Below are 17,169 nucleotides of genomic sequence, written 5' to 3'. Positions count from 1 at the left end.
GGCCGGAATGATTTAGATAAATGCAGTGGTGTTGTCATTCTGGATCGACAGTGGAATTCTGTCCCTTGAATGATCTCCTTTTGGGAAACTTTGGTCACTTGGTGTCCTTCCCTGTTTTGGAAGGGAATGCTTCAACTCACACTATGAAGGTGTCTATGAGTACTCTAGTTACTTGACATTCCCAGAGGCTCAAGGCATCATGTTAGATTCCAGTTGCATGTCCTCACTGGGGACAACTCCTGAATGTTGAACCCCCATATTCAAGGAGAGCAGCCCTGTCCTGGGATTCTTTTTGGCACAGATCACACATTTTTAGTAACTTTCTGAATGGTTCGTTGCAAGTTAGGACAAATTAACCACCTTGATCCACTGCAAGGTGGCCTCCTTCCCATAGTGAGTGCTCTGATGCATTTGATTAACACTTTCTCCCAGAAGGGCTTCAGGTACTAAGATGAGTCTTTCTGACATACATTTATATCCTGGATACTCCACAGATGAGGAGTCAAATCTCCATGCCTTGGCTCTCTCTAAATCTTTCTGTGTGTAGCTTTGCTGGAATTTAGCAAAGTCAATTTGGGGAACTAAGGGACCCAAGAGTGCCCTGAAACTCATAGTCCTAGGAGCAGTCTTCACTGCCTGATCAGCCAGTTGATTATGTCGGGCTTCCAAAGTGTCCCCTTTCTGATGTGGAGGGCAGTACATGATGGCTACTGCCATGGGTCATTAATGACCTCTAATAAGGTGACTATTTCCTGGGAATATTTTATGTCCCTTTTTCCAGCAGTCAAGAGTCCCCTCTCTTTCCATATGGCCCCAGGGGTGTGGACCACGAAAAAGGCGTATTTTGAGTCTGTGCTCTTGTGTCTTTACCTATTTGAAGAGCTTTAGTTAGGGCTATTAGCTCAGCCTCCTGAGATGAAATACCTGGAGGCAGAACCTTTGTTTCCATGGTGTGCTGTAGGGTGACAACTGCATACCCTGTTTGATGTTGCCCTGATCCAAGAAGCTGCTTCCATCAGTGAACAGTCCCAAGTCCAACTGCTGCAACAGTTGGACAGTCAAATCAGGTCAGCTCTAGAACACCTGTTCAATGATCTGAAGTCAATCGTGAAAGGGGTCTTGTTGACTCGATGGGTAGAAGGGTTGCAGGTTTTAAGGTAGAAATAGCCTTTAACTTTACTTCTGAGTTGTCTGATAAAGTAGCCTGATCCTGAGGTTAGCCAAGATCCTCCTTTCTGTTCTTTTCTTAGAGGACTCATAGAGGGAGGACACAATGGGGAGTGTGCACCATTGTGGCCTGTGCCAATGTGAATTTTTCAGCTTCTTGTAGTATGTTACAGATGGCGGCAATGGCTCAGAGGCAAGACAGTATCCTTTGACCACCCGATCTGACTGCGTAGTAAAATAGGCCACAGGCTTCCTGGTGGGTCCAAGGTTCTGAGTCAGGACTCACAGACTAAGGCCCTGTTTTTCCTTTACAAAGAAATCAAAGGGCTTTCTCAAATCTGGGAGTCCCAAGGCTGGGGCAGTTAATAATTTTTCTTTAACTTGATTGTACTTGATGGGGTTCAGGGCAGGCCATTCCAAGATGCGTCACTCTGGTATGAGGATTATTTCAAGCTGAAGACAATAAAGGCTCAAACTCAGGAAGAACATTTGACATTTCCCCCCTAACTGACTAAAAGAAATTAAAATGAAGTCCTGTCCCTAGGACAGGCCATCACCATAGTTAACTCTGGGTTTCAGCAGACTGGAAAGATCCTTGCTAGGCCCACTCTTATCAAAGTCCTATTTACCATTTACTTTTCCATTTCCATGTGAGTTGTCTTCCTCCCCTTTGAAGCCCCAAATTACTACCCCAAATATCATCCTTGTCTGTAGCTGAAGATATTTAAACAGGCAGCCTCAGCCTCTTTAACTCAGTTGGCTGAGTTACTCAGTTTCTCCTGAGTTTATCCCATGTATACATGCTATTAAACTTTGATTTTTCTCCTGCTGACCTTCCTTTTTAGTTATTTTACCAGCCATAAGAACCCTAAGGAAAAGTCAGGGGGAATTCTCCCACTTCCCTGACAAACACATTCTGGCACTCTCATGTCCACATCAAAGGCTCGAGGTCTCCTCCCATTAAGTCCTCAGATAGAGATTTTAACATTAATCTAAAGCTGACTATCCAAATTCGACAGAAGCCTGACATTCCTTTAAAAAATCTCCACAATTATCGATGGGTAGTAGGAGTTCCAACTCAAGTGATTGCTTCTCTCCTGTCTTGGAGCAGGATTCTCTGGGCTTCTGACAGTTCAAAATCTAAGTATTTAACAGTATTTGTCACTATTTGTGACACTATCTACCTAGAGATAGCATCAGATCCTACAAGATTACCCCTTGCCTTCCATTTTAGATGCCAATTGCAAGTCCAGGTTGTCACTCATCCTTCTGACCAACCTGCCACAGACCAGAGGTTTCCATGAACACCCTCCTTTGGATTTGATTAAACAATTTTTATAGAGCAGCTCACAGAACTCAGGAAAACATTTTACTTAGCAGCCAGACCGAAGAGATGGATAGAGCACAATATGTGAGAGAGGGATGTGGCGTTCCCAAGCTCTCTCTGGGTGTGCCAGTCTCCCTGAGTCTCCCCATGTTTGCAACTCACAAGCTCCCTGAACTCCATATTGTACTCAATCCTCAGCCCCTCTCCCTACCTCAGAGGTATAAGGAGGGGGATGGGGCTGAAATTTCCAACCCTCTAATCACACAATTGCTTCCCCTGGCTAACAGACCCCACCATTAAGGGCTTTCCAAAAGTCACCTTATTTACATAAGTTCAGGTGTGGTTGACAGGGACTTCTTGTGGATAACAAAAGACACCCATGTTACCATTATTAACCTGCAGTTATTTCAGGAACTGAGGACAAAAGTAATTGTTATAACAAAAGATGCCCCATGGCTCTTATATCAGAAACTGCAAGAGTTTTAGGAGCTCTGTGCCAGAAACGAAATGAGGGTTTTTTTTTTTTTTTACTATAAATCACAATATCACACCAACCTCAGAATTCCCTGCTGAAGGCAAGGAATGGTGACCAGACATCACTTGGTGGTGGGAGGGGTTGAGGATCCAAAAGCATCTTTTGAATCTGGCACTGTATAGCATTGACAGCCATAATGCCTTCAACAAATCTATATTCCCTTGTTTCCAGCCTTTTAATGGGTGAAATGGGTGTGTTCCATGGGAATCTCCTGATCAATCCCTGTTCTAAAAGTGTATTGATTAAAAGAAGGGAGTCCTCTTATGGCTTCTGGCTTCAAGGGGTATTGTTTCACCAGGGCCAATGATAGGGGAACCTCTTCTCTCTCAGGCACTGGTGTATCTTTCAATAAGGCCGTGTGCTCAATTCCCCAACTTTTAGGGGCTTGGATCTCTATCTTGTTCCAGCCTATTAGGACCCCTAACTTAGATAGCATGTCCCTCCCTACAGGGGGAACAGGGCAGTCTGGTACATACAGAAAAGAATGCTTCTGTGTTTAGAACCTATTTCACAGGTCAAGGGCTCCAGAAATCTTTTGGTCTCTCCTTTTCCTGATACCTCTTTTATGTCATCAGGAACTATAGCCAACTTTTGGAGTTTCCCCATGGATATCTGGAGCACCTTAAGATATGACGTAGTGTCAGGACAGGGAAAATCCCTTTTCTTCCCTTCTTAGGTTCCTATGGCCAGACTAATAGTAAAACTGACACAAGACCAGGTTAACAGGAGAAAAATCCAGTTTAATACATACCTTTTGGAGAACATAAAGAAATGTTGCTGAGAGAGTGAACAAAACAGGCAGTATATGTATCTTTTACACCAAGAAACATAAAATTGTTGAAAATAGACAGAGCAAAGAAACTTAGGTGTGGGGCATGTAAATGGTGGAGAATTTAGCATGAAATAGTAAATTAGTAAGGTTTGTTTATGCAGGCTTCTCAGCCCTCAATCCCCTAGCTCTGGTGATAAGGATGCAGGGAGAACACCTTTCTCATGGGAGATTCATTTCCTGCTTTCAGGGGAACAGAGACAGTAGGCTCAGAAAGCCCTTTTTGCTCCACAAGTAACTTTAAATCAAAATAATCAATAAGCCATTGTGGCATATTTTGGGGTGGCCTGTCCTGGACCCCAACAATAGGTATTAACTCACTTCCCTGGGCCTCAGGGTATATAGTCCAAGGCAGTCCCACAGCCTCTGGGAGAAAAAGGCAGAAGGGTTGTCCTCAGGGCCTTGCTGGACCTCTCCTAATTTAGACCAGTTAATAGATGGCTGGCTTACTATATGTGTGGCTTTCAAAAGGAGATTCCCAAAATATTCTAGCTTTTCTTGATCATCAGGGTTATTGTGATTCCACTCAGGGTTAGTCCCCAGCACAGCCTTTGCATTAGGCCCGTGAAATTTTGACCCAGGGACTTATTTTTTCTGTTTCCAGCCATCCCACAGGAAAGTGACTGGGGACCCAGCCTCTCCTGCCACTGCTGCCACTGCCACTGCTCATGACTCCTGGGCCGAGCCAGGCTGGCTTGAGCAAAAAGTAGCCCATCTGCCATCAGGATACCCCTCCCACCACGACCATCACTACTGCTGTTGGGGCCACTGCTGCTGCCATGAAGGAGCAGGGAACATGGGAATGCCCCACTCCATCCTCCTCACTACCTTCCAATGTGTGCTGCCTACCCCTGTGACCACCACCACTACCAATATCTCTGAGGACATGTTCATTTTAGTGAACCCAACAAATACACTTACACACACGCCAGACAAACGCATCCACACAAAGACAAATCCTACTCCTGCAGGTCAAAAACAAAAGGTGAAGTCTAACAATGCCCTGGATCTCTTCCAAATGAGGGTCCCTGCTTTCACGCATTCAAAATGCAAATAGAGATACAGGGACTGATGACTGGGAGTGCCGTATTGACTCACTGAGCAAATGGCAAACAGACTCCGGCAGGACAAAACACAAGGTGACGTCCAACACTCCCCTGGATCTTTCCAACATGCGGGGCCCACTTCTCACACAGAATGCAAATATAAAGATGGGGTATTCATGACCACGCTTCTCATGGTCACTCATCTGACAGGCAAAACCAATTCCTGCAGGACAAAAACAGATGATGAAGTCCGACAGACATCCCCTGGATCTCTCCCAAATGAGAGACCCTCCTTTCCAATGAATCACTCACACAAAATGCAAATAGAGAGACAGGAGATTCACCACTGCACATGTCACGGCAACTCAACTGACAACAGACTCGTATACAAGACAAAAGCACACTCACACACAAAGACTGAAGCCCAACATGCTTCACCACTCCAAGGGAGCATCGTGCCTAGGGCGGCAGACACTGGCAGGAAGGGAGGAACAGCAAGGGAAGCCCCCAGGCAAAGACTTCCCCCCAGCCCCTGGCGACAGCCAACCACTGAAACCCTCACAAGGGCCATCCAGCCATGGGCGCAAGACTCCTGACTGGCTTGCCAAAATTGATACCGAACCTCTTAATCTCAAGTTTCTGTGCCCGATGCACAGGAAGCCAACACTGAGACATTGGTGGTTAGAAATGGAGAAATATTACTCAAATTGTCAAAAAGAATCAGGGGGAGCCTGGTTTCCCTCAAATCCACCTCCATAAGAACAGAAACAGGGAGATTTTATGGAACTGAGGGACTTGGCAGGAGGAGCTTCAGGGAAACAATTGGGTCACCCCCAATAGACCCCTGGGGAATCTGACTTCCGGGCTTCCAGGGCTGCTCAGAGCTGGCCATATGATGATCACAACCTCCCCAAAGATATCCTTTTTTTCCGCAAAGCAAGCTCATAATTCCTTGAGCCCCCTGAATCGCCCCTCAAGTTAAACAGCAAAAAGAGTAAATTGGTTTAATGTCTACAGTACCCCTCAGGTACCTGGATTCTTTTCTCCTCCTTTTCCTCACCACCCCCACCCCCTTCTCCAGGGAGCTCCTTATTAAAAATTCCCATTGTCTGGGAAACCTTCTGGACAGCCCAGGCTGAGAAATTCCCCAGGCTGTAGAGAGTGTGTGTCTGGTGCTCAGAGAAGTTGCACTTGAAGTCTAGGTTTTGACTCATCCACGTAGAGGTATGAACTGAGGCTGTAAGAATCAGTGGGCAAAATAAAGGTGAGAAAGTAGAGATGGAAGAGAGGACATTGGTAATGAGAACCTGAGGTTTGACTGTAGGGTAGTGTAGTTCAAAATGCCTCTCCCCAATATTTCTTTTTTTTCAATTGTTTAAATTTTTTTAAAGATTGGCACCTGAGCTGACATGTGTTGCCAATCTTCTTTTTTTTTTCTTCTCCTCAAAGCCCTAGAGTACATAGCTGTATATTCTAGTTGTAGGTCCTTCTCGTTGTGTTATGTGGGATGCCACCTCAGCATGGCTTCATGAGTGGTGCTAGATCCATGCCCCAGATCCAATCCAACAAAGCCCTGGGATGCTGAAGCTGAGCATGTGAACTTAACCACTTGGACATGGGGCCGGCCCCTCCAATATCTCATTTTTTAAATCAAGAGTTGGCTTAGTTTTCCAGGGCAGCCCTCACGGCATGACTTAATATGGCGAATTTATACTATTCAATGCACCGTGGAAACCAAACCCTCACTATTACATTGTTTCTCTTTGTTCTGGGTTCCAGCTGGGGATTCCAGAAGCTCATTTTTCTCACAATCCCAGAAATAAAAGTGCTCCCCTCTGACTCTCACTAACAACCCCACTTACATGGACCTACCTTTCTCTTGTGTCCTGATGACAGTGGTGGAAGATGGAGCACTGATGCTTCCTGGCATGGGCTGGACAGGAAAAGAAAGCACCATCTATGGAGTTGGTGGGAAGGAAGAGACAGCAGGAGCAGTCAGGCAAAGCCAGCCCAGGACTGTGATTCTCTATTTTTCTAGTTAAACAATGGTTTATTGCTTGAGTACATAGATAAATTTATGCAACCAGGGAGAGGCTGTGGATGACTCACATTTCCAATTGAGGGAGAGCACTCGTCTAGTCTTATATCTAGCCAGCTGGTAAATGTGGCTCTCAATCAGAATCAGATGGAATTTAGCATCCTTATCCTTTCTGTTCTTCTCAAGATGGTTTCAAACTGCAACAGCTTTCTTAAGTAAGAATTAAGACTTTGAGTCCTTTGTACTTAAGAATTCTCAAGATTTTATTGCCTCTCACAAAACATACTTGTGCAGTGCCATGTGAGTTTCTCAGGACCACATCAATTTGTGAGGGAGTCAGGCCTTTATTGGCCAGTTTGTAGATCTGCTCTTTTGTGTCATCAGACATCATCTTCAGCCAGGTGGGGGTGCTGTGGCAGAGGGGCAGAGCCTACTGGGACAAGTCCTTCCCAGGAACATACATGTGACCTATGATGGCAGTGGTCAGGCAGCAAAAAAAAATGCCCCAGGGCTGCAGTTCTCAAGAAAAAGCTGGCTCCCCAGGGGATTGGGCAGAGCACTTCTGTTTTTCCCACAAGGGTTACAAAAACTAGTCTATATTATTAATGATTGTTTCTTTTCTTACTCAATATCATTTCAGACTCTATGTCTCCATTCACATAGACTAGCAGATAAAAAGCATCACATCAAGTCCTTTTGGGTTGCTTGTTTCCTCATTTCTCTTATTTAATACAAGATCTATTCTGGGTCTTAAGCAGAGCATTGGAGGTGGGAAGGAGCATGTGGTCCTGGTCTACACTGCCATCTGTGGAGAGAAATACTCACAGCTCCTACTACTTGTCCAATGTTTGGAAACGGGATTTTTTTTCATGAGGCTGCCACTTCTGCCTTCATCAGCTCACACGAGTGTGACCTGTAAGTTGGGATTAACACATAGGTACTGCAGTGGACTGAATGTTTATGTCCCTCCCTCAAATTCGTATGTTGAAATCCTAACTTCCAAATGATGGTATTTGGAGGTAGAGCCTTTGGGAGGTGCTTAAGTCATGAGGGTGGAATGCTTGTGAATGATATTAGTGCCCTTAAAAATGAGGTCTTAGATGGCTCCCTTACCCCTTCAACCATGTGAGGACACAGTGAGAAGATGACTATGAACCAGGAAATGGGACTTCACCAAATACTGAATCTTCTGGTGCCTGACCTTACACTTTCTAGCCTCTAGAACTGTGAGAAATTTTTCTGTTGTTTATAAGCCACCCAGTCTGTGATATTGTGTTATAGTAGCCCAAATGTGCTCAGACAGGTACTCTTAGTTTGACCTGCACATTTGAGCCAATTAAAAATTGAGTTTTTAACTTAAACTTTGATGTAAAAAATTGAAAAGGGGGCTGGCCCTGTGGCTGAGAAGTTAAGTTCACATGCTCTCTTTCAGTGCCCTAGGGTTTTGCTGGTTCAGATCCTGACCAAGGGCATGGCACCAGTCACGAGGTCATGCTGAAGCTATGTCCCACAGAGCACAACCAAGAAGGACCTACAACCAGAATATACAACTCTATAGTGGGGGCTCTGGGGAGAATAAGAAGCAAAAATCAAAAAGTCTGGCAATGCTGGGCCCCTGCTCCTGTTGCATAATAGTAGGCAGACCCTGAGTAACAGCTGTTCCAGGATGGCATGGCCCATCACTCCTTCATAGTCCTTTACAACCATTGTGCTTCCCTCCTTTATGTCACCTATGTAGCCCATGTAGGCCTCTGAGTTGTAACTCCTGGCCTAGATACAATTATTTTCTGGAATCTTACCTATTCCTATCCCTCTTCCCTGGCCCACCAACCAGCTACTGAGAACAGTATGTAGATTATTTCTGTTCTGGGAAATCAAAAGCTCTCGTTCTCCCTCTGATGGCCTCTCAGGCTTTCTCTCCCTCATCACTTCAGTCAGGTGGGATCTTTCCCGAGTCCAAAGGAGACTCTACTTTCCTCTTGCTGCTGAATGAAACATTTTGTTTATACACATAATAAATTCTCTCCCCCGAGGGCTTATGATTTTGGAACACAAAAGCCAGAAAGCTTGGAAGGGTTTTTTAAAAAAATTCTGTTACATTCCTTGAGGAAATGAAGGACAGAAATTTCTCAAATAAAGGGAAGGGAATAGGAGGGGAAAACTCCACTGTAACTTAATATATAATAATATTATACAGCCATGATTACTTATTTAACAAAATAATACATGCTCATTGTGGAAGTTGAAACTTTACAGAGGTGATGCATTGGGAAAGGAATGTACCCAGATATCCTTCCACCCAGAGATGACTAGTATTGACATATTCTTTCAGAGTTGCTGTTTGTAATCTTTTTTCAGAAATAGGTTCATACTCCTATATTTCTCTGTAGCTAGACTTTTTCCACTTAACAATATATTGTGAACACCTTTCCATGTCAGTCCATCTGATTTATCTCATCGTTTTTATTGGCAGCAAGATTCTTTGTGTATGATTGAACTACCGATTTCTCCAATAACTAGTGGTGGACCTTTTTGTTGTTTTAAATTTTTATTATAACTGAAGTGGTGAAGATTCTTGACATACATCTTTACAAACCTTTTAGAAGTATGTCCTGGAAGAGGATCTGCTGGGTCAAGGAACGTGTACATTTAAAATTGTGGTAGACATGGCCAATAAACCCTCCAGATTTTACAGCATCAGTAACACTGAATTCGAATTTCTATTTTCTCCACCCACTTGCCAACATTCAGCTGTACCAAGTAAAACTGATTTCAATCATACTTTGCAATTAAAAATATGATTAAAATGCATTTTTCTGCCTTAGAATCTGTAAGGTATATCAATGACATTAGAAAATTTCCTTTAATAAGATTTTTGATGTGTTTCATTTCATGAAAAATTAGCAGAAAGAAGAAACAGGGATGAAGAAGTTACAGAGATTGAATCTAGCCTGGTTTCTAGATGAGACCATGACCAAACCTAGTGATGGAAACCAAGGGGTTGGGCAATTTGAGAAAACCAGAGGGCAAAGAAGGGCAAGGGAGACATATGTTTAGGGGGACACCAGTCAATGGGGGAGAAGCAAGGTCAATTTTGCACTGATATAGTCTTTACACTTAAGTATCAAATATGTGTCCAAAACGTAGTTTCAGAGAATCTTTATAGATTAGTAGGAAAATTTTAGCATAGCAAGAGAGAATGTATAAAAACATTACATTGAGTCATATGTATCAGCAGGTGGCAGATGGGGACCCTCTCAGAAATGAAACAAAAGAGAAAAAAAGGAATTTTAGTAAATTCAACTCATTTCTCAGATCTAAGTTTAAAACTACAGCTGTGTTCTGAAACACTGCAGATCAGACCAGGTCCCTGGAATCTATTATGTCTCTCTGTTCTTTATACAATTCATCACAATTTGTGATCATTTTATTAATATTCACCTCTCTATCCAACCGTAAATTCTAATATTATGTTCCCATTGCCTGATAGAGTGTCCCACATATAGTAAGTGTCAATAAATATTTGATGAATGAAATAAAGAAGAAAGAGAATAAGAGCGGGGACAGGGGAGATGGAGAAAAGAAAAGGGGAAGGGAGAGGAGAGAGGAAGGGAGAGCAGAGGGGAGGAGAGGAGAGGAAAAACGAGAAGAGAAGAGAAAGAAAAAAGAGATGTGGAGAGTAGTACAAACCAGTGGTGTACTCAGGCTGGTGCACACAGTATGGAATGGAATCTCACTGGCTATCTGGGCCTTGGGGAGATGGAGGAGGCTGGAGTACATTAAAGATCTGGGCATTAGGGATTGGTGGATATCCTAGCTTCTTTTTTGTTGACTTTGTTCAGGTCATATTGGCTCATAACGTGGTGTAAGTTTCTGGTGTACATTACTAAATATCAGTTTCTGTATAAACAGCATCGTGTTCACCATCAATAACGTAGTTTTCATCCATCATGATACATATGTACCCCTTTACCCCTTTTGCCCACCCCACCCCTATCCCTCTGGTAACCATTAATCTGTTCCCCTTATCTAAGTGTTTATCTTTCACAGATGAGTTTTGTCTTTCTCTGACTGATGTATTTTGCTGAGTATAATATCCTCAAGGTCCACCATGTTGTCACAAATGGCACGATATTGTCTTTTTTTTGTGGTAAGTACTATTCCATTTTTTATGGTAAGTAGCATTCCACTATATATATATATATATATATATATATATATATATATATATATGCCACATCTTCTTTATCCATTCACCCATTATGGGCACTTGAGTTGCTTCCATATCTTGGCAATGGTGAATAATGCTACAATGAACATAGGTGTGCAACAAATCTCTTTGAATTGTTGATTTCATGTTCTTTGGATAAATACACAGTAAAAGAATTTAAAGCAAGTTTTAAAAGAACTAAGTGGAGAAATTGGCAGCAACACAATAAGTGAAGGAAGTCTTAGCACCCCACTTATGTTGTTTCTTTTTTGTTTTCTTTAAGGAAGTTTAGCTCTGAGCTAACATCTGTTGCCAATTCTCCTCTTTTTGCTGAGGAAGACTGGCCCTGAGCTAACATGTGTACCCATCTTCCTCTACTTTATATGTGGAACGTCTACCACAGCATGGCTTGCCAAGTGGTGTCACGTCTGCACCCGGGTTCCGAACTGATGAACCTTGGGCCGCCAAAGCAGAACATGTGAACTTAATTGCTGCCCCACTGGGCCGGCCCCTAGATGCATTATTGTGTGTGAGCAAACTGGGGAATAAAAATATGTGAAGTGCAGTATTGTTCTTAATAAAGAAGACACAGAAGCAAACATAATGCTCATCTAGTTTAAATTCATGAACCAAATCCATAGCAATCAAAATAATTAAATGTCCAAATCTTATGATTGAGCAAAATATATATGTATGTGCCAATCACAAAATAATGTAAACATCACAAATCTAATTATGTAAATTTAAAGATTTTATTTTTTCCTTTTTCTCCCCAAAGCCCTCTGATGCATAGTTGTATATTCTTAGTTGTGGGTCCTTCTAGTTGTGGCATGTGGGATGCCGCCTCAGCATGCCTTGACGTGAGGTGCCATGTCCACGCCCAGAATCCAAACCGGCGAACCCCTGGGCCGCTGCAGTGGAGCGCACAAACTCAACCACTCAGTCATGGGGCAGGTCCCTACTTATATAAATTTAAAAACCACATAACTAACAATAGGGAGTATAATTTATTTATCCAAGAACATAACGCTAAATTCATTTTATTTTTTCAGAAGGCAAGATGGATGAAAGTTGAGGACATTCTACTAAGTGAAATAAGCTAGCCACAGAAGGACAAATACTTCATGATTCCATTTATATGAGGCATATAAAATAGCCAAACACATAGAAGCAGAGAGTAGAATGGTGGTGGCCAGGGGCTGGGGGAAGGGGAAATAGGAGTTGCTATGTAATAGGTAGAAAGTTTCAGTTATGCAAGATGATTAAGTTCTAGAGATCTGTACCACATTGTGCCTATAGTTAGCATTACTGTATTGTATACTTAAAAACTTGAGTGTGGATCTCTTGTTAAAGTGTTGTTACCTCAATAAAAATATGAAAAGATTTGGAAAAATAGAAAAAAGATTCTAACACTTGATAGTTGTTGCCTCCAGACAGGGTAGAGGGAATGGGAATGGGGAACACTGTATGAGTGCAAACTTAGCTTATAAGTAATTATGTAGTACTTTATTAATCTTATCAGGCAAAACTATTGTTTAATGTGGGTTATGGAAATATGGTCTCTATAATGTCATTTTCTGCATATTTACATATGTGTGTGTATGCATATGTATGTAGGTGTGTGTGGGTGTGTTACCTACAAATATTTAGCAAGGTGAAATTTTGTGATACACGTGATGGTCGTGTCTTATAATTTTATCTGTTTGACCAAGGTAAGTTTATTAATAACAAACCAAAACTTAGGAAATGTGAAATGCCTCTTGTACAATAAATGATAAGCTTCAAATGAGACATCAAGCTGTAATATAAAGCATCAATAACAATGGAAAGAGTAAAAGCAATACTTTTTTCAAAAAAGCTTTGCAAAATTATGGAAATGCTAACTAGATGAGGAAATTGACAGAGCTGATGTGGGAATGAAAGTATTGTTAACTGAGCATGGTACAGACTGCCTTTGGTCACACAACAGACAATATACAAAGGAAATGACACAGGAAGGAACATGAACTTCAGGTGGATATTTGGACTCTGGAGCTAACCTCAAGGATATAAATTCATTGTAATGAATAGCTCAAAGTTGGGAGAAATCTTTGTAATTTCCTCTGCATTGTCCACAGGTTGTCTGTTACTTCATTATTTTAGAGCCTAGAATGTGCAACATCCTTATTAGCTATTAGGAACACCAAAATGAAGAAAGAACACTTGTGTCCTCCCCTAAAATAGTAAATATTCTATAGAATGATACACAAGTTGTCTCTGTTTCTTTATCAAAGTTAAAATCTCATTAAAGGTAGAATCCAGCACTGGGAACGAAAATCATATATTTTATTTCAGAATTTTAGAGTGTATATTGTATTCATTCATTCACTTATTCATCATTCACTCCATCAGTCAGCCAACAAATATCTTTTGAACATTGACTATTTCCTGAATGCTATTTTACAAGCTGTTAATACAAACCATTTAGACATACTCTTTTTTATGAAAAAGCTTATAGACTAGCAAATTCCAGACAAAAAGTAAAATAAAAAATGTTGTCGGTATTTATTACAATGCTTATTTTTGCTTGAAGAGAGATCACAGGTTTATATGAAAAAATATATTTTCTATCCAAATAATTTTTTACGACAAGCTGGAAATTGGGTGAGGTATATGATAGGTGCTTTATGAATTTCAATGAAAAATTGATATTCAGTATCATTACAACAATTCATATTTTGAATTTATGTTTTACATCCTCTGATTTTTATGGCAAATACATGAAGGCTTATCGCTTTTTTGTCTGAGGAAGATTATCCCTGAGGTAACATCTGCCAATCCTCCTCTTTTTTTCCGAGGAAGACTGGCACCGAGCTCACATCTGTGCCCATTTTCCTCTACTTTATATGTGAGACGCCTACCACAGCGTGGCTTGCCATGCAGTGCCATGTCCGCACCTGGGATCCGAACCAGCAAACCCCAGGCTGCTGAAGCAGAACATGCACACTTAACCGCTGCGCCACCGGGCTGGCCCATGAAGGCTTTGTTGACTTAAGAATTGCGGTTTTGCAAGCCAGCCCTGATGGCCTAGCAGTTCAAGTTCAGCATGCTCCACTTTGCTGGCCTGGGCTCAGCTCCTGGGTATGGAAGAACACCAGCCGTGTGTCAGTAGCCATTCTGTGCTGGCAGTTCACGTAGAACTCTAGTTCTAGGACTTAGAACTACAATATACAACTATGTGCTGAGGCTTCGAGGAGGAAAAAAGGAGTATCGGCAACAGATGTTGCTTGGGGTGAATCTTTCCCAGCAAAAGAAACAAAAGAAAAAAGAATAAAGAAAATAATCTTCTATTATTAAAAAGAAGAATGAAGGTCTGGCATTCAATTTTATTCATAATACTCACATTAAAATTAAACATTGGAGCCAGAATCCTTTGTTTTCCAACTGCTGGATTTGCTTGCATCCCTGGGCCAGAAGCAACATTTCCCAGCAAATGTAGGGTTACCATTCAAAACACACAAACAAAAAGTGGAATCATATCATGTGATGGTTATTCAAAATGATCACCTAAGAGAGTCCCTTGTCTATCTCCACTTTTTCACTCTAGTGGAGACTTGAGTAATGAACATTCAATTTGTCTTTCTTTCTGTGGGTAATGAGACCTTTATTTGGGAATTCTGGCCCTCATTCAGGGAATAGGGTCATAAATAAACATCTTTCAGTGTGAAGGTCTTCAGGGACTTCAGACACTTCTGAAACTATTTTGCATGCTTCATGCAGCAAGCTCAGGAGTGGGTCTCAACAGATCTCTGTGTACGATTAGGTTAAATCAAATAATTTACTTATTACTAATTCTAGATGTGAAGACCAAGTACCTTGAAAGTTTTATCAATTCAAGTCAGACTCTGCTCTATTGCTATCTGCTCTAGTCTCTTTCCCTAGACTCAAATCTCTGCTCACTGCTAAGTTGACGTGAAGCTGTTATGAACTAAACAATAGAGTCCAGCATCCTTACTGATAAATTACACGGCTTAGACATATACGGAATAATGAATAGTCGTTATAGGCAGTATATTTCACATTAATATCAAGAGGAATGTTATCTGCCTTTGAATTGACAGGATTGATGGATGTTTTAGACAAGATAAGAAACTTCTCAAGTGTCTTTAAAATACAAGACTCTATGTCTCTAAGAAAGACCTATTAAATGACTTAATATCAATAAAAACAAATTTCCATTTTTCTCAGAGTGACAAATCATAAGACAGAAGGATTCCTAGTGTCAACAGTCAGTCTCTATGTTGCTGGTGGACACCAAGAGCTCATATCAAGACGCGGTTTGTCTCTAATACAACCTAGGCTTAAATAAGTTTCAAATTCTACTGTTAGAGACCAATGGAACATACTCTTGAAATCATTTCAGAAGCTATTTATAAATTAATTTTCAATATTATTTCTCATCCACAATTGTAACATAAAATTATTAGGATCAGGTAATTTTTACAATTTATTGAGAATTTATTTTGGTAGAACTATAAAATATTTCTTTTCATAACAAACTTGTAAAAAACTATATGTAAAATATTAAAATAACTCTTATCAGGAACAAGTGCAAAATCAAACAAGATTCTAAAGAAACAGGAAAAAACTGGGGTTGTTCTACAGAATCTTTGTTTCAGTGACATATACTTACTGAAATAAAAAGTCACCCTAGATTTGCCATCGGTTGTATTTCAGTAGAAGAGGGAATTTTAATAGGTCAGGATTTTTGCAAATAGAGCCAGCCCTGGTGGTCTCCTGGTTAAGATTTGGTGTTTTCACTTGCTGTGGTCTGGGTTCATTTCAGCTCAGGGAACCATAGAACCTGTCTGTCAGTTTTCACCCTGTGTATGCTAGTGCAGTTCTTTTTAGATGTGGTGGTAGGAGACAAAAGATACAGGATAACTGATGCAACACCATCAGATCAGCTCCAGACACAAGCATTTATGGAAAGCTTCACCTAGAATGTTGTCTAAGCAGAGATGCTGATGCTCAGGTCAGGGATATTGATGCTGTCTGTGCCTCAGATATTAATGGTTTCTGATAGGGCTTTCAGTTATCCAGTATTGCAATATTATCACTATGTCTTATTATCAAGACTCCGTAGAGTGTCATTTGTGCTATAGATAAGTGTGGCCTCATTTTACTAATGGCATGCAAGAGACTAGGATTGTAAGAATGGAAATTGCCCCAAGAGCAGACCCTGAGGCAAGGACTTGGGTATACAATATTTATTTGGTAGGTGGTTTCAGGAAGCAAAAATGAGGGAATAAGGAATGTGCAGCTGAGAAGAGAGAAAGTTACTGAAATGTGCAATAAAGTATAGATTACTGTTGTAAGCAACTAAAGATCCATCACTTGAAATGCTTTGACACATCCTTCAGAACACTTCTACATTTCTAGGAATTGTTCAAAAGAAGACTAGGAAAGCTTCAGTGTTTATCCATTGGTTCCTGTCCCTTACTGGTTGAGTACTGCTCCTTGACACATGAGTCTCAGGCAATACCAAACTGTCTTACGTATGGTCTAAGCAAGCTGTCAAGACAGTCTGTCCTCAGGAAAAAGAAGTGAAATTTTCAAAGTGGGAAGCTTCCAGCAAGCCAGAAACAGTCTACCATGGCTGTAGGCCACGTCAGAGGTGGCTCAACGTGACAAGGGATGGGGAGACACAGTGTCTACTACAGTGATGTTTGCAATAGTGAGATGATGACAAAGCCAAAATAATATAACACAAACTTTTAACTTAGGCTATGTCTATGGCACCACAATAGAGGATGTTTAGAAAACGTCCTGCTTGTGGCTCTTTAATATCATCTTCATAAGTGACTTTTAATTCAATGCCGAGCAGTCTAGACACAGGCTCTCAAGCACATGTGTGGAAGGAAAATTATGACTGAGATCAGCTTGCCAGAAGCTTCAAGTGACATTTTCCTAGGAGAGTTTTTAAACATTCCACTAGAGCTGGGAAAGAATATATCTCACACACAATCAAGCAAAGT

General features: G+C 41.3%; 1 pseudogene; it reads right to left on the bottom strand.

Moving 5' to 3' along the window:
• Nucleotides 1-6,954: 6,954 nt before the first annotated feature.
• Nucleotides 6,955-8,685, bottom strand: LOC100630769 (small ribosomal subunit protein uS15-like; annotated as a pseudogene).
• Between the last annotated feature and the right edge of the window lie 8,484 nt (nt 8,686-17,169).

The sequence above is a fragment of the Equus caballus genome, chromosome 1 (assembly GCF_041296265.1).
Source record: "Equus caballus isolate H_3958 breed thoroughbred chromosome 1, TB-T2T, whole genome shotgun sequence".
Classification (NCBI taxonomy): Eukaryota; Metazoa; Chordata; class Mammalia; order Perissodactyla; family Equidae; genus Equus; species Equus caballus.
The sequence above is the reverse complement of the archived record's forward strand: the minus strand, read 5'-3'. Positions and strand labels throughout refer to the sequence as shown.